General features: G+C 44.6%; 2 pseudogenes across 1 annotated transcript; both read left to right on the top strand.

Annotated features, from left to right (window-relative positions):
* The first annotated feature begins 5,126 nt into the window (after positions 1 to 5,126).
* LOC100952420 lies at positions 5,127 to 5,618 on the top strand (annotated as a pseudogene).
* A 6,791-nt stretch (positions 5,619 to 12,409) lies between these two features.
* LOC100952098 lies at positions 12,410 to 13,669 on the top strand (annotated as a pseudogene). The gene has a single exon (XR_001161404.1). The product of XR_001161404.1 is annotated as a pyruvate dehydrogenase (acetyl-transferring) kinase isozyme 3, mitochondrial pseudogene (transcript).
* The last annotated feature ends 4,032 nt before the right edge of the window (positions 13,670 to 17,701 follow it).

Here is a 17,701-nt window from a genome sequence, read left to right as displayed (position 1 = left end):
TAAGAGGTAAAGTTCAATTTTTATAATGAACATCACTGCTGATAAATTTTTTTAAACTAATGAAAACTTAAATAATAATAAAGTTCATACGAAGAAAATATAACGAAACCAAGACACGCAAGGTATTTCTAAATTTAAAAGATACAAACTGCAAAAAGAGTGTAGACTATGATCTTATATTTTGTAAGAGGGAGAACCATAAAAATATTAGCAGTGAGTATTTTTAGATGTTGGCAAAAATATACATTGGTAAAAGGAAGCTATTGCGAGTGACAGCCACACTTTCACACACAGCTTATGATAGCATAAACTAGGATAACTTTTCTGAAAAGCTATTTGAAATTATGTATCCTGAGTCTTAAAATTTTGTATGCCCTTTATCATACTGAATTGCATCCCTCTCAAAAAAAAAAAAAAGTCCTATGTTGAAGCCCTAACCTCCAATGTGACTATTTTTTGGAGATGGAGCCTCTGAGGAGGTTATAAGGTAAAATGAGGTCATAAGGAGGGGTTCTTAATTGAATAGGGCTGATGCCCTTTCCAAAAGAGGGAGAGACACCACAGCTCTCTCTACTATGTGAAGACACAGTAACCAGCAGCCAGCTGCAAGCCGGGAAGAGAGCTCCCACCAGAAACTGACTCAGCCAAAACCTTGACCTCAGACATTCCATCCTCCAGAACTGTGAGAAATAAATTTCTATTGTTTAAACCACTTGCTCTATGGTATTTTGTTATGGCAGATGGAGCTAAGTCACCCTTAATTCAAATATATGAGTTCTGGAAATCTATCAGGAGGTAATAACCTCAGAGATGCAATGACAGATTGTATACCAAGATGTTCAACACACTATTGTTTGCAATAATGAAAAACTGGAAACTTTGTATAGAGCATCAATACAACTCGTTACAGTAATAGAAAAAAAAATGGAAAAATATAAACCAAAAATTTTTTGCAGTTTTTTTGGCCGGGGCTGGGTTTGAACCCGCCACCTCTGGCATATGGGGCTAGTGCCCTACTCCTTTGAGCCACAGGTCGCGCATAAACCAAAATTTTAACAGTAGTTTCCTCTGGGTGGTAGAAATATAATTTTCTGTTTGTAAATTCCTATATTTTCTGAGTTTACTAACGACCTTATACTACTTTTAAAATTTGGGGGGACTCTGTCTCAAAAATAAATAAATAAAATTGGGGGAAGGATGTTTCTTAAAAAAAAAATAGAGATAAGCCAGCAACCTCCTCCTATCCTGTCCCTTGAGGAACACGCGTATAACTCATCCGTTGCCCTGGATCTGACCCATGCTCTCTGAGAGCAAGCAGATGACAAGGAAAAACATCTGCATATTGTTCATGTAGAAAACATCTGGTGAGCTGAACCTAAATGCATTCCTCCTACTCCTACTTTGGCTTCAGGCAATTCTCTCCCATTGGATAGTCAGTGGGCTACAGTGTGCATATTGTAGTTGTTTTGTTTTGTTTTGTTTGTCACTTTGTCACCCTCAGTAGAGTGCTGTGGCAATATAGCTCACAGCAACCTCAAACTCTTGGACTCAAGTGATCCTTTTGCCTCAGCCTCCCAAGTAGCTGGGGCTACAGGCACCCACCACAATGCCTGGCAAGTAAATTATTTTTAGTAGAGATGGAGTCTGGTTCTTGCTCAGGCTGGTCTGGAACTTGTAAGCTCAGGCAATCCACCCTCCTCAGGCTTCCAGAGTGCTAAGATTACAGGTGTGAGCCACTGGGCCTGGCCAGTGTGTGAATTTTTTTTTTTTTTTTTTTTTTTTTGAGACAGAGCCTCAAGCTGTCACCCTGGGTGCTATGGCATCATAGCTCACAGCAACCTCCAACTCCTGGGCTCAAGCAAGTCTCCTGCCTCCACCTCCCAAGTAGCTGGGATTATAGGCTCCCACCACAACGCCCAGCTATTTTTTGGTTGCAGCCGTCATTGTTGTTTGGTGGGCCCAGGCTGGATTCAAACCCACCAGCTCAGGTGTATGTGGCTGGTGCCTTAGCTGCTTGAACCACAGGCGCCGAGCCAAGTGTGTGTATTTTTATCAGTCAGAATACCAATAGAAAGTCAGTGGCACACTCAAAGTAGGTAATTTGAGAAAAGTTTAATATAAGGATAATCTGCAAAGGGTTGGACAGTGTTTAGGGAAACCACGAGGGTCAGCACAGTAACCCTTAGAGCTCTTATTACTCTGGCTGAGTGCAGCACCTGGTTACCAGAAGCTGAAGGAAGACAGCTGTGTGGAGAAGGTCCCCAGGCAGGGGACATGGTCCTGGGTTGAGACAAAGCCATCCTAACCTCAGTTTCCTATCTGCTCCCATCTTTTATCAGTGCTCCTCATGGGCCAGATACAACCAGAAGCTGGAAACCAAACCAAAGGAACCCCCTGATGTCGCCCTGTGAGTCATCCTCCAAGGAGACGGAGCAGAATGGAGGAAAGAGGTGCGCAGACGTGAAGGCGTCTAGCTCAGACAGGGCTCAGACAGCAGCTCCTAGTGGAAAAGCTGAGATTTCAAGGAGTCTCTTCCTGGAGTTCCACTTGCAAGCTCTTGGTACAGGCACACCTGTGCTTTGCTTTATCGTGCCCCACAGATACTGTGGTTTCATCCAAACTGAAGGTCTCTAGGGACCACCGTGAAGCAAGACTGTTAGTGTCGTTCTTCTAGCAGCACAAGCTCGCTTAATGGCTCTGTGTAAAAATAATGTTCATTATTTTTATATCCATTGTGGTAATCGGTGATCTTTGATGTTACTATTTTGATTGTTTCGGGGCCCCATGAACTATGCTCATGGAAGACGGTAAGCTTGGGGGAGGAATATATTTATAAGAGGGACCTTGCTTGAGAAATGCAGTTAGTATAACCTGTGTCTTTGTACCCTCAATGAATCCCCAATGACAAAAAAACAAAAAAAGAAGAAGATGGTGAACTTAACTGATAAATGTGTGTGTTCTGATGGCTCCATTCACCAGTTGTTTCCCCTCCACCCCATCTCCCTACCTCTCCTCCTACCTCCCTATTCCCTGAGACATCACAGTATTGAAATTAGGCCAATTAATAACCCTACAATGGCCTCTAAGTGAAAGGAGGAGTCACTCATCTCTCACTTTTTTTTTTTTAGACAAAGTTTCACTCTGTCACCCAGGCCAAAGTGCTATGGCATCAGCCTAGTTCATAGCAACCTCAAACTCCTGGGTTCAAACAACCCTGCTGCTCAGCCTCCCAAGTAGCTGGAACTATAGATGCCCACCACTATCCCCAGCTACTTTTTCTGTTTTGAGTAAAGATGGGGTCTCCTTGCTCAAGTTGGTGTTGAACTCCTAAACTCAAGGGATCCTCCCATCTTCAGCCTCCCAGAGGGCTAGGATTACAAGCATGAGCCACCATGCCCCACCTCTTCCTCACTTTAAATCAAAAGCCAGAAATTATTAAGCTTAGTGAAGAAGGCATGTCAAAAGCCAAGATGTGGTAAAAGCCAGGCCTCTTACACCAAAGCGTTAGCCAAGCTGTGAATACACAGGAGAAGGTCCTGAAGGAAATTAAAAGTGCTACTTCAGTAAATGCGACTATAGTAAGAAAGTGAGACACACTTACTGCTGATACGGACAAAGTTGTAATGGTCCACATAGAAGATCGAGTCAGCCACAATATGCCCTTAAGCCAAAGCCTAATCCAGACCAAGTCCCCAACTCTCCTCAATTCTCTGAAGGCTAAAAAAGCTGAGGAAACGGGCAGCCCCTTGGCTTAGTGAGTGGGGCTGGTGCCATATACCGAGGGTGGTGGATTTGGGCCCAGCCCCGGCCAAACTGCAACAACAACAAAAAAAAGCTGAGGAAGCTAAAGAAGGAAAGTTGGAGGTTAGGAGAGGTTGGTTCAAGAGGTTTATGGGGGGCAGCACCTGTGGCTCAAAGGAGTAGGGTGCTGGCCCCATATGCCCAAGGTGGCAGGTTCAAACCCAGCCCCTGCCAAAAAAAAAAAAAACTGAAAAAAAAAGAGGTTTATGGAAAAGAGCTATCTTCATAACATAAAAGAACAAAGTGAAGCAGAAGCTGCAGCAATTATCCAGAAGATCTAGTCAAAATAAGTGATAAAGGTAGTTACACAAACAACAGATTCTCAATGTAAACAAAACATCCTTATATTGGAAGAAGATACCACCTAGGACTTTCATAGCCGAAGAGGAAAAGTCAGCGCCTGTTAGGGGCTAAAGTAGCTGCTAGCTTTCAGTTGAAGCCAAAGCTCTTTTATCATTCTAAATATCCTAAGACCCCTAAAAAGGGCTCAACTACAACTTGAATCTTACCTTAGAAATGAAAACAATATGACCTAAACATTTGTACCCTCATATTAATCTGAAATAAAAAATATGCTAAATCTACTCTGCCTGTGTTCTTTAAATGGAACAACAATGATGGAACATCTTTTTACAGCATAGTTTACTGACTATTTTAAGCCCACTGTTGAGACATACTGCTCCAAAATAAAATCCTTTCAAAATATTACTGTTCATTGACAATGCACCTGACTAACCAAGAGTTCTGATGGAGAAGCACAAGATTGATTTAGTTTTTGAGACTACTAACTCAACATCCATTCTGCAGCACATGGATCAGGGAGTCACTTAAACTTTCAAGTCCTTGGAACTGCAAACTAATACAGCCTCTTTGGAAAGAAGTATGGAAAATCCTCAAAGAACACAAATAAGACCTCCCATTTGACCCCACAATCCCAGGCATCTACCCAGAAGGAAAAAAAGATCATTTTATCATAAGGACATTTGCACTAGATTATTTTTCCACAGCTCAATTTACAATCCCCAAGATATGGAAACAACCTAAATACCCATCCACTCAGGAATGGATTAACAAATTGTGGATATGCATGCCATGGAATACTATTCAGCCATTGAAAAGATGGTGAGTTTGATGGTGGCGCCTGTGGCTCAGTGAGTAGGGGACTGGCCTTATATACCAAGGGTGGTGGGTTCAAACCCAGCCCCAGCCAAACTGCAACAAAAAATAGCAGGTCATTATGGTGGGCACCCGTAGTCCCAGCTGCTCAGGAGGCTGAGACAAGAGAATCGCCTAAGCTTTTGGCCAGAGACGCCATCTTCCAGTAATTCACCAAAATGACAAACACAAAGGGAAAAAAGAAAGGCACCCAATACATGTTCTCTAGGCCTTTTAGAAAACATGGAGTTGTTCCTTTGGACACGTATATGCTAATCTGCAAGAAAGGTGATATTGCAGACATCAAGGGAATGGGTACTGTTCAAAAAGGCATGCCACACAAGTGTTACCGTGGCAAAACTGGAAGAGTCTACAGTGTTACCCAGCATACTGTTGGCATTGTTGTAAACAAACAAGTTAAGGGCAAGATTCTTGCCAAGAGGATTAATGTTCGTATTGAGCATATTAAGCACTCTAAGAGCCGAGATAGCTTCCTGAAACGTGTGAAGGAAAATGATCAGACAAAGAAGGAAGCCAAAGAGAAAGTTACCTGGGTTCAACTGAAGCGCCAGCCTGCTCCACCCAGAGAAGCCCACTCTGTGAGAACCAACAGAAAGGAGCCTGAGATCCTGGAACCCATTCCCTATGAATTCATGGCATAAAGCATATAACATAGCACACAGGAGTACGTGGATCCATGCTTTTAGGTGCTAGAACCTATTTATTCCCCCTGAGTTCATGGCATAATAGGTGTACAGCATAGCACACAGGATAATCAATTAGACCCCATGTAACAGTGATACAAGGTGCTGGAACCTATTTCCCATGAATTCAAAAGTCAATCAATGCTTTGTCACATTTAATGGCAAGGTGCCTCCCTGAGCTACTAGAGCCTCCTCCCTATGAATTCATGGGATGGTAGTTAATAATAGCTTACTGCTACAGTAAAAAAGTTTCTTATTCATTCACTACAAATGTGATTTTTTTTTTTTTGGCCACAAAGAATTATTAAACCAAATTTTAATGTGTTCAAAAAAAGAGAGAGAGAGAGAATCGCCTAAGCCTAAGATCTGGAGGTTACTGTGAGCTGTAACGCCATAGCACTCTACTGAGGATGACAAAGTGAGACTCTGTCTAAATAAATAAATAAGATGGTGAGTTTGGCTCAGCACCCGTAGCTCAGTGGTCACAGCACCAGCCACATACACCCGGGGCTGGCAAGTTGGAACCTGGCCTGGGTCTGCCAAACAACAATGACAACTACAACAACAACAACAATAAAAAATAGCCAGGTGTTGTGGCAGGCACCTGTCTTCCCAGCTACTCGGGAGGCTGAGGCAAGAGAATCACATAAGCCCAAGAGTTTGAAGTTGCTGTGAGCTGTGATGCCACAGCACTCTACCCAGAGCGACAGCTTGAGACTCTCTCCAAAAAATATATATATATATGGTGATTTTACACCTTTTGTACTAGCCTGGTTGGAGTTGAAACACATTCTTCTTAGTAAAGTATCACAAGAATGGAAAAGCATGTATCCAATGTACTCAATAAAATATGAAACCAGGTCTAATAATGCATGCCCACATAGGAGAAAAACTCATTTCAATTCAAGTTAGAGGAAGGGGGAATGAGGGAGGGCTAGGAGGGCTGGGGTGCTTTCACTGAATAGGAATGGTGTGGGGGTGTTTGCATGCAAGAGATAACCACAGAGGGACTCTACCTAACAAATTCAAATATTTTGACATTGACCTGAAATTTAAAAAAAAAAAATTGTACTCTGACATTAACCTGAAATTAAAAAAAAATTAAATTAAATTAACTTTCAAGTCTTAAAAAGAAATACATTTCTTGAGGACTGCCATGGATGGTGACTCCTCTGAGGATCAGGGAAGAGTGAAACGAAATATTTTCTGGAAAGGATTCAGCATTCTAGATGTCATTAAAAACATTCATGGCTTGGCACCTGTAACTCAGGCGGCTAAGGGCACCAGCCACATACACCAGAGCTGGTGGGTACGAATCCAGGGGCCTGCCAAACAACAATGACAACTCCAACCAAAGAAATAGCCATGTGTTGTAGCGGGCACCTGTGGTCCCTGCCACTTGGGAAGCTGAGGCAAGAGAATCGCTTAAGCCCATGAGTCACTGTGAGCTGTAATGCCACGGCACTCTACACTCTACCCAAGGCGACAGCTTGAGGCTCTGTCTCAAAAAAAAAAAAAAGAAAGAAAGAAAGAAAAAGAACATTCATGATGGGTGGAGGCCAAAATACCATCATTAACAGGAGTTTGGAAGAAGCTGATTGCAGTGCTTGTGGATGACTTTGAGGGGCTCAAGACTTCAGTGGAGAAGTAACTGCAGATGTGCGAACTGGAATCAAGAGCAGAGCCTGGGGGATGCGCCTCCCGTCCTCAGCGTAAGAACTCCGCCAGCAGGTGGCAGCTGCGCCCGTGCTCTTTGCCGGCCCGCTGGAGCCCAAACTGTGCAGAGCAAGCCGGGTGGGGTCGACTTCTGGTCCACCCTAGCACTGGGCATCGCGGTTGCGCCCCTGGCTGCGGCTCTTCCCGGACCCAAGCGGTGCTCAGCCAGTGGCTCAGCCGCCCGGTTCCGCGGTCTGACCACCCCAAAACGCAGCAACCCTGCGGGACGCCAGGCCGTGGGGCTCCGCGGCTCCCAGCCCCAGACATCATCCTCCGGCCTTTCCAGAAGACAAAAGAGGTGTTTCTGGACTTTGAAGTGGCAGGCACGATGGGCGACTCCGAGGTCGCCCTCACCGCCTGCTGTGTCACGTGTCCGCCGCCAGTCACTGCCCAAAGTAAGGCGACAGCCGCTTGCGAGTGACGGCTGCCCAACGTGGAACTCTGGAGGGACCGGCGGGGGACGGGGGGACCTTCCAGAGCAGTCCCTGCGGAGGGATCGTGGGAACTTGCTTTAGTCCTGTCCCCCTTCTCCAACAGAGAGGCGAGAGGCGCAGGTTATCTGCTCAGACGAAAAGGAAAGGGCTGTGAACCCCCAGGGTGTGCTGACCTTATAGGGAGCGAGGTGCCAGTACTCCCAGATGCCACAGACAGGCGCCTGTAGAAGAAGAAGGGAGGGGAGAGGAAGCCAGGGAAGGAGGAGTAAAGCCAGAAGTAGCAGAAGCCTGAAGATGTGACTGAATTGATGTGATCTGATATGAGATAAAGGATGTTAGCACAGTCTGTCAGGAAACTTTACAAGTAACCTTCACATTAATACAACCTAAACGGATGAGGAGTTGCTTCTTATGCATGAGTAAGAAAGTGGTTTCTTAACATGGAATCTACTCCTGGTGACCATGTTGTAAGGACTGTTGATCACTGTTGTCTTATTTTAAGAAACTGCCATGGCCTCTCCATCCTTTGACAGATACCACCCTGATCAGTTAGCAGCACTGACAATGAGGCAAGATCCTCCACAGCACAAATGATTACGACTCTCTGAAGGCTCAGATGATCACTGGCATTTTTTGGCAATAATTCTTAATTAAGGTATTACATTACTTTGCGAGATAGCATGCTATTGCACACTTAATAGACTATAGTGTAAACTTAACCTTTATATGCACCAGGAAACGAAAAATTTATGTGACTCACTTCATTGCACTATTCATTTTATTGCCAAGGTCTGGAACTGAAACCAAAATATCTCCAAGTATGCTTGTATGAACACAGGGCATAGAGAATTGCTTCTCTCATTAATTTTTCTCCCACGAAGGAGATAAAAACATTCTAGGATGAGTGTAGAAAAAGAGTGGGAGTTCAGGGGAGTTAGGATCTGGTGATAGTTTCTGCTCCTAACACCAAGATAATCTCTAAGGTGAGAGGATTACAGAACCCTCACCAGGTTTGGGGACTTGAGAGAGGAAAGAGGACTTTCACCCTGCTCCCTCAGGACTCCCAGGAGGTGGCAGCCTGCCTTCCCCATACCATGATGGTATGGAAACAGTTCTACTGAATGAGGCTGAGATCCTGGGTGGCCCCTACAAGGCTCCCTCAGGCCCATGTAAGACGTATTTCCTCCAGTAGGGTGTCAAAGTCAGTCAGTGAGAGAAAGCTGGAGGGGGGAGCTGCAGCAGGGACAAGCATGGGCCACGTGGTCCAAGGCTGGGGAAAAGGAGGCTTCATAGTTGCCAAAGTGGAATGAGGGAAACACACACCTGCAACTCCTAGGCTGGCAGCCCAAGGCAGAACACAACTGCAAACCACCCCAATGCCAATGCATGCCCACGCACGCCCTTGCACAGTCACGGCATAAAATTGAGATCCATCAAAGGAACAGGGTCAGAAGAAAATTAAATCCTGAATTGAATTTTCATTTAAAATCACCGAGAACAGGGGTGGCACCAGTAGCTCAGTGGGCAGGGAGCTGGCCACAGACACCAGGGCTGGCAGTTCGAACCTGGTGTCTGGGTGTGAGCCACTATATCTGGCCCCTAATTCCTATTTTGAACAACAATGACAACTGCAACAACAACAAAAATAGCCAGGCGTTGTGTCAGGTGCCTGTGGTCCCAGCTACTTGGGAGGCTGAGGCAAAAGAATCAGTTAAGCCCAAAAGTTTGAGGGTGCTGTGAGCTGCAATACTGATACAGGACAGGTGGTGCCCCAGTCAGCTGGGGGGAGATGAGGTGCAGACTTCCTGCCTCCACATTGGTGGTGTTGGTGCAGTGGTAGCAGGCAGAGGAACCAGTGGGCTGGAGGACAAGCAAGAGGCCCTCCTAGGAGGTTCCAGTAGCCAGAGGGGCTAGATAATTGCTGGGGAGACACCAGCACCTTAGGTTTCCCTCCCCTTGCACTTAAGGCTGGACAAGGAACTCCCTTTTCCTAGGCTTGGTCAATTTCATCCAAATTTCCTAGGCCTCAGAAGGAAAGGTATTGTAGCCATTCATTTGCCACCCAGACACGCTAAATTAAGGTGACCAGACATCTGGCTTTTGGTGGGACAGTCCCAATTTTTAACAATTTGTCCTGCCTCCCATGGTGTTTTTAAAAAGTCCTGGTTTTTGGAAAGAATGCATAACAAGCTAGGGAACAGCAGGAGAAGGGAAGGGAATATATCGGCTGCTGAAAAGGTTAATGTAACTCCATTTGGGAATGAAGAGGTTAATGTAACTTCATTTGCAAATGAAAAGGCTAATGTAAACTCCCTACTCCCCTCCTGGGCAAGGTATCAGAAGGAGACTGGCTCCCTCCCTTGCTTCTAGGCAAGGACAATTAGCTCAGGAGCCAAACTGGAACAAACAAGTAGCCCCCCCTCTCTAGAATAAGGTGACCAGATGTCCCGCTTTTGACAAGACAGTCCTGATTTTTAACAATTTGTCCTGTATTCTGTGGCATTTTTAAAAAGCCCCAATTTTTGGAAAGAATGCACAACAAGCTAGGGAACACAGGAGAACAGGAAAGGAATATACGGTTTTCGGCTGCCATGTGGCTATTTCACCAGGATATGTGTTTTATATTATTTTTATTAATTGTATAATGTTAAACTTTAATAATAACAAATAATTGTTGAGAACTGATTATCGAGAACTGCTTATCAAAGTTTGCATTGTTGTCAGGCCTCGTGTCCCCCCCCAATGGTGTCCCTCTTTACCAATGTTAAAATCTGGTCACCTTACGCTAAATGTAACTACAGAGGGCCCCATGCAACTACATACACCCCTTGACAAAATTGCCCAGGGTCAGACAGAGAGGGAGGGAGAGAGCTTTTCTTTTTCTTCTTTTTTTTTGTTTGCAGTTTTTAGCCGGGGCTGGGTTTGAACCCACCACCTCTGGTAGTGGGGGCTGGCATCCTACTCCTTTCAGCCACACGCTCCGCCCAGGAGAGAGCTTTTCTCTCCTGACTTGGGTTTTCTCTCTTTGCCAAGAGTTCTGGTGTTTTGTATTCTTTTCTGTAGATAAATCCTGTCTGAACACTGATCTGTGGCCTGCAGATTCATTCTTCAAATCACCGAGACCAAGAACCTACTGAAGAGCAAAATTCATCAATGCCACGGCACTGTACCCAGGGTGACAGCTTGAGACTCTGTCTCAAAAAAAGAAAGAAAGAAAGAAAGAACTGAGAACACCCTTAGGTCACTGAGAAAAAATAAACTGGAATTTTTTTTTCTGCTATCTGAGGGAATGGAGGTTCAAAATAGGAATTAGGGGCCAGATATAGTGACTCACACCTAGCACTCTGGTGTTAGACCACAGGATCCCTTGAGCTTAGGAGACCAGCATGAGCAAGAGTGAGACTCTGTCTCTACTAAAAATAGAAAAAAATAGCTAGGCATTGTGGCAGGCACCTGTAGTCCCAGGTACTCCAGAGACTAAGACAGGAAGTTTGAACCCAGGAGTTTGAGGTTGCTGTGAGCTAGGTTGATGTCAGGGCACTAGCCCAGCAACAGAGTGAGGCTGCCACTAAAATAAATTAATTAATTTAATCAAATGAGCAAAAACCTATTTAAAAAAAAATTTTTTTGAGACAGTCTTACTATGTCGCCCTCGGTAGAGTGCTGTGGTGTCACAGCTCACAGAAACCTCAAACTCTCCGGCTTAAGCGATTCTCTTGCCTCAGCCTCCCAAGTAGCTGGGACTACAGGCACCCACCACAACGCCTGGTTATTTTTTGTTGCAATTGTCATTGTTGTTTAGCTGACCTGGGCCGGGTTGGAACCCACCAGCCTCGGTGTAGGTGGCTGGTGCTGTAACCACTGTACTACGGACACCGAACCTTAAAAAAAAGTGTTTAATAGGAATTAGGTACAGTTATAGAAAAATGAAGTTACTTTTTGAATCCCTAAGTTCATGGCCTATGAAAATCACAGCTACTACATGTTCTCTCAAAATAGCAGTCTGATTCACTACAGCCAGAAGGTGGAAGCAACCAGGGGCCATATGGATTAATAGATAAATAGTATGTGGTACAGACATACAATGAATGTTGTTTAGCCTTGAAAAGGAAGAATATTCTGACACATGGTACAACATGCATAGACCTGGAGGACATTATACTTAAGTAAAATAAGCCAGTCCCAAAAAGGTAAACATTGTATGATTCCAATGACACGCAGTACCTGGAACAGTCTTATTCAAAGACTAAAGGTAGAATGGAGCTTACTAGGGGCAAGCCGGGAGAGCAGAAAGGGAATTACAGGTGCAGAATGTCAGTTGAAGATGATGAGTAAATTCTGTAGAAAGACAGCGGTGGCAGCTGTACACCAGTGAGAATGTGATCAGTGTCACAGGACTGTTCCCTTAAAAATGGTTAAGGTGACGACGGTCGGGGCGGAGCCTAGGAAGCCGCGGGCGGCGGTTGGAGGCCCGGGAGCCGCGGCTGCGCGGAGGCGGAGCTAGAGGCCGGGCGCGCGCCTGGGGGACGCGCCGGATCCGCTGGGCTCGGCCGCGCCGGCCCCGGAGACCACCTGCGCTTCTCGGCGGTTGTCTGCCCTGCCCCCGCGAGGATGCGGCTGTTCCGGCGGCTGCTGAAGCCGCCGGTGCCCGAGCAGATCGAGCACTACTCGCGCTTTTCGCCGTCGCCGCTCTCCATCAAACAGTTCCTGGACTTCGGGAGAGACAACGCATGTGAGAAAACTTCTTATATGTTTCTACGAAAGGAGCTTCCGGTACGCCTGGCTAACACCATGAGAGAAGTTAATCTTCTGCCGGATAATTTACTTAACCGCCCTTCAGTGGGACTGGTTAAGAGTTGGTATATGCAGAGCTTTCTGGAACTCCTAGAATATGAAAATAAGAGCCCTGAGGATCCACGGGTCTTGGATAACTTTCTACAAGTTCTGATCAAAGTCAGAAATAGGCACAATGATGTGGTTCCTACAATGGCACAAGGAGTGATTGAATACAAGGAGAAGTTTGGATTCGATCCTTTCGTTAACAGTAACATTCAGTATTTTCTGGATCGATTTTACACCAACCGCATCTCTTTCCGCATGCTTATCAACCAGCACACACTTCTGTTTGGTGGTGACACTAATCCTGCTCATCCTAAACACATAGGGAGTATTGATCCTACCTGTAACGTGGCTGACGTGGTGAAAGATGCCTATGAAACAGCCAAGATGCTATGTGAACAGTACTACCTGGTAGCTCCAGATCTGGAAGTCGAAGAATTCAATGCCAAAGCGCCAGACAAACCTATTCAGGTAGTTTATGTGCCCTCACATCTGTTTCACATGCTATTTGAGTTGTTCAAGAACTCAATGAGAGCAACGGTGGAACTCCATGAAGATAGAAAAGAAGGCTACCCGGCTGTTAAAACCCTTGTTACCCTGGGGAAAGAAGACTTATCCATTAAGATAAGTGACCTAGGTGGTGGTGTCCCACTCCGAAAAATAGATCGTCTTTTTAACTACATGTATTCAACTGCTCCTAGACCTAGCCTGGAGCCTACAAGAGCTGCCCCTTTGGCTGGATTTGGTTACGGCTTGCCAATTTCTCGTCTGTATGCTAGATATTTTCAGGGAGATTTGAAACTGTATTCCATGGAAGGAGTGGGTACTGATGCTGTCATTTATTTGAAGGCTCTTTCAAGTGAATCATTTGAGAGACTTCCAGTTTTTAATAAGTCTGCATGGCGTCATTACAAGACCACTCCTGAAGCTGACGATTGGAGCAATCCCAGCAAGGAACCTAAGGACGCTTCAAAATATAAAGCTAAACAGGACAAGATCCAGACTAATAGAACTTTGTAGAGAACTGAATGCCGTGGTCCTCTCTATAAAGAAAGAATGTCTTCTGCAAGTCAACCAGAGAGAAATCCTCCCACCAACTCTGAGGGTGGCACCATAGTTATTCTTAGTGCTTGATGATGTATTTTCTCTGTACCAGCTGGACCTTTGCATGGAGTTTTCCCTGTAGCCTCCTTGGAGCTCTAGTGCCCTCATGCTTTCCATGACCTCATCATAGTCTCTAGTGTCTACAGTGCCCCCAGAATTAGAGACCCTTCTCCATTCCAGAAACAACAGATCCTGCTGTTGCTCTTTGTAACCAAATACCATAATTTATCCCAAAGCCCCAACTAGGGCGGGAAGAACCTGGAAGTGGAAGACATCAGCTGAGCATGCCTTGATGATTCCTTCCCAGGGCCCTTCCTCTCTCCTGTGCGTCCCTCCTCCACTGTCTGGTTTAGACTTTGCCTCCTTCCATCTGATGGGATTCTCATTGTGAGGTGTGGCTACTTTCATCTTAGATCTTACTCACTGATGCCTTGATTTTATTTTAAAAATCGCGTGTGTACTTCTGTTGATTAAAGTGTTACAAAAGTTGAAAAAAATGATAAATGTCATGTTCATGTATATTTAACCACATTTTTTTTTTTTTGAGACAGGAGCCTCAAGCTGTCCCCCTGGGTAGGGTGCTGTGGCATCACAGCTCACAGCAACCTACAACTCCTGGGCTCAAGGGAGTCTCCTGCCTCAGCCTCCCAAATAGCTGGGAGGCGCCCGCCACAATGCCTGGCTATTTTTTGGTTGCAGCTGTCATTGTTGTTTGGCAGGCTGGGGCTGGTTTCGAACCCGCCACCTTGGGTGTACGTGGCTGGCACCTTAGCCACTTGAGCCACAGGTGCCTAGCCAACCACACTTTTTTAAACTATAGTCCATAAACTTTTCTACTTTCTGAAAGCTGCTCTATGTCTTTCAGTAAATTTCATTTCGTGGTTTAAAATTCTTACAACAACAAAACATATAAAAAAATAAAAATAAATTCTTGCAGCTAAAGGTTCTAACTAATCATGAAGAGTTAGCTGGTGCCCACACTGCAGGATATACTCAGCAAGCCCATCCCAACAGGTCAAAGACAGGAAAATTTTTGAACTACAGGATTTAGTTTTGCTTTTTGCCAATAATGTCTAGCCTCATCCTGATTTCTCTCACCTTGAATTCTCTTTCCAAGTCTCTCCCCAACGTGCAAGCAACCCCCTTCCTAGTGCCTCCAGTGGTAGTCCGCCCCCAACCTGGACGTGCTCACATCTCCTGATCTGGATCTGTCACCATCTTTTTTTTAGGAGACAGGGTCCTTCAGCTCCTCCCTAAATTCTCCCCTGCAGCCTCTTCCCATCCTTCTTCCTGCTGAGGCAGGGCCCACTCTAACTGCAGCGTGCAGTGTTACAGAAAAGGCTGGGTGGTCTTTTGTGATTGGCTTCTTTTTTTTTTTTTTTTTGCAGTTTTTAGCCGGGACTGGGTTTGAACCTGCCACCTCCAGCATATGGGGCCGGCACCCTACTCCTTTGAGCCACAGGTGCTGCCCCATGATTGGCTTTTTTCACTTACTGTGTCTTCAAAGGTCATCATTATGGCAACATGTGTCAGTACTTCGTTTCTTTTTTTATTGTCAAATAATTTCCATTGTATGCATGTACAACATTCAGTTTATCCACTCAATAACTGATGGACATTTAGATTGTTTGCACTCTTTGGCTATTGTGAATGATGCTGCCGTGAACATTGTGTTTTTGTGTGGCTGTAGGTTTTTCAGTTCTCTCAAGTATGTCCTAGGTGGAATGGTTGAGTTACATGGTAACTTCATGCTTAACACCTTGAGGACTCGCCAGAGTTCCACAGCAGCAGAAATCAGTTGCGAACCCCTAATGCCAAGTAGTGATCAAAACTGAAGACTAAAGAAGCAGACAAGTAAGTAATTGCTGACAGAGAAGATGATGGGCTGGCTAAAGAAAAGGGAAACCCCTGGCAGCACCTCCTCCTTCACTTGTCTGAGCCTTAATCCCCTGAGGAGTCACACAGCATGGGCCACAGGATAGCTTCAAAAATCAGATGGGGTGATGAATACAAAAATGCTTCCACAAAGAAAAAAGTGGCTTAAAATTTTTCTCTAATTTCATACGAATATTAATTGTAGCATCTTTCTTTCAATAATGCCAATTTAGGCCAGACTCAGTGGCTCACGCCTATAATCCTAGCACTCTGGGAGGCTGAAGCAGGTTGAGCTCAGGAGTTCAAGATCAGCCTGAGCAAGAGCAAAACCCCAACTTTACTAAAAATTGAAAAACTAACCAGGCCTTGTGGTGGGTATACAGTCCCAGCTACTCAGGAGGCTGAGGCAAGAAGATTGCCTGAGCCCAGAAGTTTGAGAGTTCAAGGTTGCTGTGAGCTATGACGCCACTGTATGCTAGCCTGGGACAAAAGAGTGAGACTCTATCTCAAAAGAAAAAAGAAGAAGAAAAAAAAAAAAGGAAAGAAAGCCAACTATGTACAAAAGGGACAATGTAAAATATGCTAAGGGACCGAAGTGGCGTGACCGTGGAACCTGGGCATGTCCATGAACTTGCTGAGAACGACAGACCAAAAGATCTCTCTGGACCATTCTGGAAGAAACTTAGCAAAAGGGAAGGGACATTCAAATGAGCAGTTAGCAAAATGAAAATGCTGATCACAAGTATCTCAAAAAGAAAAGGTTTTTTTATGAAAAGTTTTTAAAAAGTCAGCATGTTTAGGATAAATCACAATGCAAAAAATATACATTGCATTTTTATAATTTTTTTGTAATTTGCCAGTTTTCTATGATGGCTCCATATTTCAAATAAAAATAATACAAGTCAAAAAGAAGGAAAACATATATAATTTTTCATAAAGGAATGATATACACATTTAAATATTCCCCCAAAAGTGTCTCCACAACCCCTACCATACTTTTGACAGAATACCAGACAATATCAACTATTCTCTCCTCTCCTTTCAATACGTATTTCAAAAATAATGATTGAAGCCAAAATTTTTCTTCTGGAATCAGCTCACAAAATGTGCCAACCTCATCCTTTCCCTCCCAGGAAGGTATTTAGAGAAATATTCATATTTTCAGATTGTTTTCAGTTTAAGGAAACTTAGAGCTGCTTTTCAACACAGGCAGGCCACACCCCAAGAACCTAGTGCCTGTCCAGCCAGTTTTGTGAAGCAAGATGGAGTCACATCCTTGTTTTTTGAGGGCTGAGATTGTACCTAAGGCACCAAATACAATAAGCCACACAAACCTCCTGGGCAGGACTCCTCTCATTTTCCTAGTAATGCCCATCTCTGGGGCAGTCCCAGGAAAGCTGATGGCCAAACTCTCCTAGAAATAGCTAAGGGAAGAGTTGTGTCTATCCCAGCTTAGTCCTTGTTCTTTGTTTTGTAAATTTGAAAGTTAACTTCTGTATGCAAACAAAATTCCAAAACTTACTAATTTTTAACAGTAATTATGAATCTTTGTCTTACAAATCAAATCAAATCAGTTGTATTTGTCCTGGTCTAACAGCTTATTAAAATCGAGAAGCTTGGCTCGCCTGTAGCTCAAGCAGCTAGGGCGTCAGCCACATACAGCAGAGCTGGCGGGTTCGAATCCAGCCTGGGCATGCCAAACAACAATGACAACTCCAACCAAAAAATAGCTGGGTGTTGTGGCAGGTGCCTGTAGTCCCAGCAGGAGGTTGCGGCGAAAGAATCATTTAAGCCCCAGAGTTTAAGGTTGCTGTGAGCTGTGACACTGTGGCACTCTACCCAGGGTGACAGCTTGAAACTCTGTCTTAAAAAATAAATAAATAAATAAAAGATAAAATAAAATAGAAAAGCTCAGCCAGGCATTGTAGCAGGGACCTGTAGTCCCAGCTACTCGGGAGGCTGAAGCAAGAGAATCACTTAAGCCCAAGGGTTAGAGGTTGCTGTGAGCTGTGACACCACCGCACTCTACAGAGGGCAATAAAGTGAGACTCTGTTTTTTTAAAAAAAAAAAAA

The sequence above is a fragment of the Otolemur garnettii genome, unplaced genomic scaffold (assembly GCF_000181295.1).
Source record: "Otolemur garnettii isolate 467f Iridium unplaced genomic scaffold, OtoGar3 scaffold00059, whole genome shotgun sequence".
NCBI classification, from domain to species: domain Eukaryota; kingdom Metazoa; phylum Chordata; class Mammalia; order Primates; family Galagidae; genus Otolemur; species Otolemur garnettii.
The sequence above is the reverse complement of the archived record's forward strand: the minus strand, read 5'-3'. Positions and strand labels throughout refer to the sequence as shown.